Source organism: Anomaloglossus baeobatrachus, chromosome 4 (genome assembly GCF_048569485.1).
Source record: "Anomaloglossus baeobatrachus isolate aAnoBae1 chromosome 4, aAnoBae1.hap1, whole genome shotgun sequence".
Lineage (NCBI taxonomy): Eukaryota > Metazoa > Chordata > Amphibia > Anura > Aromobatidae > Anomaloglossus > Anomaloglossus baeobatrachus.
Genome location: NC_134356.1, coordinates 433,066,804 through 433,074,971, shown reverse-complemented (window position 1 = coordinate 433,074,971; position 8,168 = coordinate 433,066,804). Strand labels below are relative to the sequence as shown.

General features: G+C 43.1%; 1 long non-coding RNA gene across 3 annotated transcripts; it reads right to left on the bottom strand.

The window, feature by feature from the left end:
• Positions 1-652: 652 nt before the first annotated feature.
• LOC142301618 (uncharacterized) lies at positions 653-2,323 on the bottom strand. Of its 3 annotated transcripts, none has more exons than XR_012752849.1 (6): positions 2,252-2,323; positions 2,090-2,153; positions 1,941-2,006; positions 1,733-1,829; positions 1,528-1,642; positions 653-1,440 (listed from the first exon to the last, which is right to left on the bottom strand). It is a non-coding gene; the product is annotated as an uncharacterized LOC142301618 (long non-coding RNA). The 3 variants fall into 3 exon arrangements; XR_012752850.1 differs by having other exon boundaries at positions 2,095-2,153; XR_012752848.1 differs by having other exon boundaries at positions 1,941-2,153.
• Between the last annotated feature and the right edge of the window lie 5,845 nt (positions 2,324-8,168).

The window sequence follows — 8,168 nt, the reverse complement described above, 5'->3', positions numbered from 1 at the left end:
CCAGCTCTGCTACATCGGAAGCTGACAGGAGCGGCAGTAGAACACCGCTGCTCGCAGTGAGATCCACAGAGCAACTGAAGTGAGTCGCGCTGTCAGCAGTGACATCACTCAGGTTACTCGCGGCCACCACTGGATTCTGGTACAAACTGCTACAACGGATCAGCTTTTTTAACGGATCCATCCCATCAGTTGTACCACAATCTCCATCGCATCCGTCACATCAGTCACAAAACGGATTGTGACTGGTGCAAAATAACGCAAGTTTGAATGTAACCTTAAGGCCGCTTTACACGCTGCGACATCGCTAGCATCGACTAGCGATGTCGCGTGCGATAGCACCCGCCCCCGTCGGTGGCACGATATGTGGTGATCGCTGCTGTAGCGAACATTATCGCTAGGCAGCATCACACGCACATACCTGCTCTGCGACGTCGTTGTGACCGGCAAACCGCCTCCTTTCTGAGGGGGCAGTTCGTTCAGCGTCACAGCGACGTCACAGCAGCATCACTGAACCGCCGCCCAATAGAAAAGGAGGGGAGGAGATGAGCGGCCGGAACATGCCGCCCACCTCCTTACTTCCTCCTTTTCCGGTGGACGCAGGTAAGGTGATGTTTGTCGTTCCAACAACGAAGGAGAAGCTCTGCGTCACTGAATAGATAGGTGCTCTGAGGTAAAAAACATACAAAAGGAAGGATAACCCCGGCACACTACCACTCCCAAAAATAGACAATAATCCAGTAATAAATATGCAAAAAAAGTTTCTTTATTGATCAGGTTGTTCAAAATTTATCACGTGCATGTGCTTGGTCCACAAATTAATTAAGACGTTTCGGCCAGGGGCCTTCGTCAGCATGGACTTTTATCTGATAGTAGTAAGAAATAACAAAAATCAATATCACATATACATTCCAATACAGTGTACAATAATATCCAACACCACTACAATCAATTGACAAGGATACTAAGACAAGGTAGAGATATGTGAATTAAGTTACATAACACATATCAAGAACAAAAATATCGTTAGCGAAAGGAGGTCATATAAGTCAAAGTATTTAGTATAAGGATTGTTGTTTATCTTTGATTAATTGTTAGTGAAGTTCCCACCAAAGGTGAGGGTTGTGCGAGCGACCGAGTGAATGGCGCGTCCGACCATGAAATAGGAAAACAGAATAAAAAGAATGGAGATAACAAGAAAGACAGAAGGAGGGGGGGGCAAAGAAGGAGAGTGAAAGATATATGGCAAGAGGGAGAAGTAAAAGGTGGGAGAAGAGCAGAAAGAAAAAAAGAATGAAGAAGGGAGAAAAGTAAGAGCAGGAGCGCAGAAAGGTAATGTGGGATCAACATACAGGACACTCACCACGAAATTATATGGCAAAGAAAAAACTAGGCTCTTGGGCCGCATAAAGATAATGTGGAGAGTCACTCCAATGTCATACACTACAATGGAGAAATACATATTAGTACAGTTCACCATGTATCCATGCGATATATATATATGAGTAGTATACGCAAGAGGCTAAATACCTGTAATTAATAAGGTACTATCAGGTGCTAAATGTGCACTGCATCAGGGGCGATGTAGCAGGTACTAGGACTCCATACAAAACTAGAAGGCAGGACGGGGGAAGGGTTCCAGGACCTCAATGAAAAGAAGCATATATGTGTTGAAAGTTATCCTAATTATACAGTGAGACTATGCATCATATAATGTAGAATTATAAGGAAATACCTAAATGTCACCCGTCTTCAATGAGACAGCATATACTGAGTCATACTAATGTACATGTGGCATAGCTGCTAGACCCTGCTGCAGAAGGATCAGGGTTCTATATATGGAAAAAAGGGATAGGATATATGTCCAATCATCAGGAATACATAGTAAAATGATATATGTTATGAGATCATCCCACACAATATTGTGGCCAGAAGATTATTACCTTTAGAAAAGCAAGGAGGTTATGGCCTGTGTGAGCTGTTAGTCCTGCCAATATATGTGAAAAATGCTGCAATAGAGATTAAACGTTTAAGATAAGATGTATGGACTGTAAGAAGGAACAGACTAGAATTCAGTATTGAAGCACATTACCTAACCTAGACACGTCCAGGGAGGAAGTGTGGCCGGTGAATCCGGTAGGAGAATGTGATCATTCCTTAGTCATAAGAGAGAAAGAGACATCAAGTAGTTAAAAGACAGGAGATATAACAGGGTTACAGATAAGGGACAGACCGGTCGGTTACCATGACTCACCTAACCTCCGCTGGGCATGTGTACCATGTGAGGGGTCCTGCACAGTGAGCTGCGTACAGCGTGGAGCGTTTTAAAAGGAAGTGTGGGCGGATGCCTGTATATCACTTCCTGTGTGTGGAACGCAGGAAGTCGGGCGTATGGAGCGCACACCGCGCATGCGCACTGCGCGCTCCAGGCCCGACCTACTGGCAGAACGTCATAGTGACTGGGATCATGTGATAGTGTGATACCAGCGTTAGGGAGGATATATAGAAGCTCCGTTTTCATGCGTGGTGGTGACTGGGAGACTTGGTGATCTATCCAAGGTGCCTCATGAGTTATAAGGAGCGGTGAAATTATCCATGAAGATATTGATAGTGCTCGCTATCCATTATAACTAACGTTTCTGAAAGGAAGAGAGAAATATATCAATATAGGAATAAAAGACATAAGTAAATAATGTGTTAGCATGCATGGCTTCAGAGATATGAAAACACCACCGATACATTATAACATGAATCATTTTTTTAATATAAAATCCTATGGAGTTAACTCACATATAGAGATGGAAAATTACATGAGCATATATATATATGCGTACATATACACACATGCACACATATATATGAGAATACACATCAATGGAGTCATCGTACCCCAGTGTATAGGTCAACATCAGACATCAAAGTATGCGGGAATCAGTAGGTAGCTGTCTCATACTTGCGGTTCATACCATTAGGTTCAAGTGTACCGAGGGTGTGTATCCACATAGCCTCCCTATCACGCAGACGTTTAACCCTGTTGCCCCCCCTACGCATCGTGTCAATGTGGTCGATGACTTGGAATTTAAGTTGGGAGATTTGATGTCCTGCTGTTATGAAATGATGGGGGATAGGCAACAAGGAGTTACCACATCTGATGTCTGATTTGTGCCGACTAATGCGGTCCCGGATATGTTGGGTGGTCTCACCAACATACCCGAGACCGCACGGGCACTTAATGTAATAAATCACGTAGGTGCTATCACACGTGTGAAAGCCCTTGATATAAAATTTCTTTCCAGTTCTCGCATGTGTGAAAGTGTTGCCCTTTGTGACATTAGCACATTGTGCACAGCTCAAACATGGGAAGGTGCCTTTTTGTTGTGTGTCTAGGAACACTTGACGTGAGACTGTCTTGTTAGAACCAATGTCAGCACGTACCAGGTGATTACGTAGATTAGGAGATCTCTTGTGACAGAAGAGGGGTAATTCATGGAAGGCCCCAATCTTGGGGTATGCTGATTTTAAGAGGGGCCAGTGTTGGCAAATGATTTTCCTCAGTAGGGGTTGGAAGGGATGATAGGTGGTAATACACGGTACCTGATTTTGCGATTTCTTGTTGCGATTAGAAGTAGAACATGTACTATCAGCTACTGCCGGTGGGTATCCTCTCTGCACAAATTTTTGGCTCATCTCCTTATGTCTGAGGATTTTGGTTTCGGGTTTACTCACTAGTCTATTAACCCTAGTATGCTGTGAGATTGGTAGGGCTTTCTTAACGTGTTTAGGGTGGTTGCTGGTATAGAAAAGAAGACTATTCCTATCGGTGGGTTTAATATATATGTCGGTCACCAGAAGCCCATCTACATCCACAATGACCATGCAATCCAGATAATTGATCTGGTGTTTATCGTAGTGGATGGAGAAGGTGAGCCCAGGTAGGAACCCATTGAGATCGGCAAAAAATTCAAGAAGTGAACTCAATTCTCCATCCCAAACCATGAAGATATCATCAATGTATCTCCGCCATATCAAGGCATGTTTGATGATAAGTGGGTTGGGATGGATAAAACGATCCTCAAAGGAGGCCATGAAGATATTTGCGTAAGGGGGCGCCATGTTACTTCCCATTGCGGTCCCCCTGCGCTGCATATAGAATTGATCCTGGAACATAAAATGATTTTTCTTTAATACAAGATCAAGTAGATCAAGGCAAAACTGCTTGTTGTTATTTGGCAGGGTTGTAAACTCATCAAGGAACCAATGTACCGCGTTAATGCCCTCATCATGTGCAATACTAGTATACAGACTGGTAACATCTAATGTTACGAGGTATGCATTAGTGGGGATACAATGCAGATCCTTGATAATGTCCAAGAAATGCGAGGTGTCTTTCACATATGACGTGATAGATGGTACAAAGGGTGATAATATTTTCTCTATGGTTTTGGCAAGAGGGGAGAGTATGGAGTCAGTGGACGCCACAATGGGCCTGCCGGGTGGATGGGTTAGATTTTTATGTACTTTTGGTAACGTGTAAAACACAGGTATAGTTGGGTGAGGGTTTAGTAAAAAGCTAGCCAATTTTGGATCAATGGTACCTAATCGTAGATAATGCGCAGAGATATCCTGGATCAAGGAAGAAATCTGAGTTGTAGGATCCCTAGATATGGGCTCATATGTGCTAGTGTCGGACAGTTGGCCTAAAATTTCATTAATATAATAGTCACGATCTAAAATGACAGTAGCCCCACCCTTATCTGCTGGCTTAATTATAATCTTGGTGTTATCTTTCAGACTCTTAATAGCCCTGGATTCCTCAAGACTTAAGTTATGGTTCAAGTGAAAATCACCTCTATGTATCCTGGCATTCAATTCATCAATGTCTTTAGAAACCAAAGAGATGAAGGTCTCGACAGGATGGTACTGTCTCGGCGGCATGTATGTGCTGGGCATAGTGAGACCAAGCTCTTTGGGATTGAAACAAACATTACCTCCCATTGGTGGCCCTGATCTCATACTAACAGCATTAAAATGAACCTTTAATCTCAACGTTCTATAGAAATGATTTAATTCCTGCTCCACCTGAAAGGTATCATATCTCGAGGTGGGACTGAATGATAACCCCTTCTGTAACACTAAGTGTTCCGCGGGTGATAGGTTATAGGACGAGATGTTGAAAACGAGGTTGGTATTACCTGTGATCGAGTCCATATCCGACCGTCCTGATTGTTGGGTTGTCGGTCTCTGCCCCGACAACGCAGAGCTTCTCCTTCGTTGTTGCAGTTTTTTGGCTCTAGCTCCTGTTCTCCCATTCCAACATCCAGATTGGCAAATGTCACAGTCAAATTTCTCAACCTTTTCCTATAATGACGAGGAAACCTCTACTATAGTTTCCAAAGTATCTATGTCTAATCAATTCCTTGTGATACCTCCGGCAGAACTACGAGGTAGAGATTATGAGAAGGAATTACAAAGACGAACAGCACTTGATCTTCATTTAGTGACTTTAGCTGAATACCACCGTACAAAGAGGATACCCCGAGGTTTAAGAGTATCCCTCAGACCAACTCTTTTCTCTAACAATCCACTTTTTTGTGACAAATTTGAAGCAATTCTGAATAAGTGCTCAATGGACGTTATTACACTGACGATCGAATATTTACAGAAGGAAATTCAACAAGCCTCTGATAATATTGCATCTACCGAGGAACAATTGAAACAATCTCTATCGGCCTCAGACCTAGACCAACTGAAGACAAAAACGAACGACCTCATTACTAACTTCCGCACAAACCTGGAGACTAAAAAACGACACAAATTTCTTCGAGACCAAAAGGATTACGCTAAAGGCACAGTATATAGATGGCGGTGTGGAGAAAATTTCAGATTTCAGCGTCCCTACAGACTTGGAGGGTATACGTCCACAAGCGACTCAGATGGGGAATATGGAGCTTCCCGGAAGCAAGCCAGTTTTTTAGAACGCAGACCACCCACAAGAAGACTAGGCGGGGGCAGAGACCGACAACCCAACAATCAGGACGGTCGGATATGGACTCGATCACAGGTAATACCAACCTCGTTTTCAACATCTCGTCCTATAACCTATCACCCGCGGAACACTTAGTGTTACAGAAGGGGTTATCATTCAGTCCCACCTCGAGATATGATACCTTTCAGGTGGAGCAGGAATTAAATCATTTCTATAGAACGTTGAGATTAAAGGTTCATTTTAATGCTGTTAGTATGAGATCAGGGCCACCAATGGTAGGTAATGTTTGTTTCAATCCCAAAGAGCTTGTTCTCACTATGCCCAGCACATACATGCCGCCGAGACAGTACCATCCTGTCGAGACCTTCATCTCTTTGGTTTCTAAAGACGTTGATGAATTGAATGCCAGGATACATAGAGGTGATTTTCACTTGAACCATAACTTAAGTCTTGAGGAATCCAGGGCTATTAAGAGTCTGAAAGGTAACACCAAGATTATAATTAAGCCAGCAGATAAGGGTGGGGCTACTGTCATTTTAGATTGTGACTATTATATTAATGAAATTTTAGGCCAACTGTCCGACACTAGCACATATGAGCCCATATCTAGGGATCCTACAACTCAGATTTCTTCCTTGATCCAGGATATCTCTGCGCATTATCTACGATTAGGTACCATTGATCCAAAATTGGCTAGCTTTTTACTAAACCCTCACCCAACTATACCTGTGTTTTACACGTTACCAAAAGTACATAAAAATCTAACCCATCCACCCGGCAGGCCCATTGTGGCGTCCACTGACTCCATACTCTCCCCTCTTGCCAAAACCATAGAGAAAATATTATCACCCTTTGTACCATCTATCACGTCATATGTGAAAGACACCTCGCATTTCTTGGACATTATCAAGGATCTGCATTGTATCCCCACTAATGCATACCTCGTAACATTAGATGTTACCAGTCTGTATACTAGTATTGCACATGATGAGGGCATTAACGCGGTACATTGGTTCCTTGATGAGTTTACAACCCTGCCAAATAACAACAACCAGTTTTGCCTTGATCTACTTGATCTTGTATTAAAGAAAAATCATTTTATGTTCCAGGATCAATTCTATATGCAGCGCAGGGGGACCGCAATGGGAAGTAACATGGCGCCCCCTTACGCAAATATCTTCATGGCCTCCTTTGAGGATCGTTTTATCCATCCCAACCCACTTATCATCAAACATGCCTTGATATGGCGGAGTTACATTGATGATATCTTCATGGTTTGGGATGGAGAATTGAGTTCACTTCTTGAATTTTTTGCCGATCTCAATGGGTTCCTACCTGGGCTCACCTTCTCCATCCACTACGATAAACACCAGATCAATTATCTGGATTGCATGGTCATTGTGGATGTAGATGGGCTTCTGGTGACCGACATATATATTAAACCCACCGATAGGAATAGTCTTCTTTTCTATACCAGCAACCACCCTAAACACGTTAAGAAAGCCCTACCAATCTCACAGCATACTAGGGTTAATAGACTAGTGAGTAAACCCGAAACCAAAATCCTCAGACATAAGGAGATGAGCCAAAAATTTGTGCAGAGAGGATACCCACCGGCAGTAGCTGATAGTACATGTTCTACTTCTAATCGCAACAAGGAATCGCAAAATCAGGTACCGTGTATTACCACCTATCATCCCTTCCAACCCCTACTGAGGAAAATCATTTGCCAACACTGGCCCCTCTTAAAATCAGCATACCCCAAGATTAGGGCCTTCCATGAATTACCCCTCTTCTGTCACAAGAGATCTCCTAATCTACGTAATCACCTGGTACGTGCTGACATTGGTTCTAACAAGACAGTCTCACGTCAAGTGTTCCTAGACACACAACAAAAAGGCACCTTCCCATGTTTGAGCTGTGCACAATGTGCTAATGTCACAAAGGGCAACACTTTCACACATGTGAGAACTGGAAAGAAATTTTATATCAAGGGCTTTCACACGTGTGATAGCACCTACGTGATTTATTACATTAAGTGCCCGTGCGGTCTCGGGTATGTTGGTGAGACCACCCAACATATCCGGGACCGCATTAGTCGGCACAAATCAGACATCAGATGTGGTAACTCCTTGTTGCCTATCCCCCATCATTTCATAACAGCAGGACATCAAATCTCCCAACT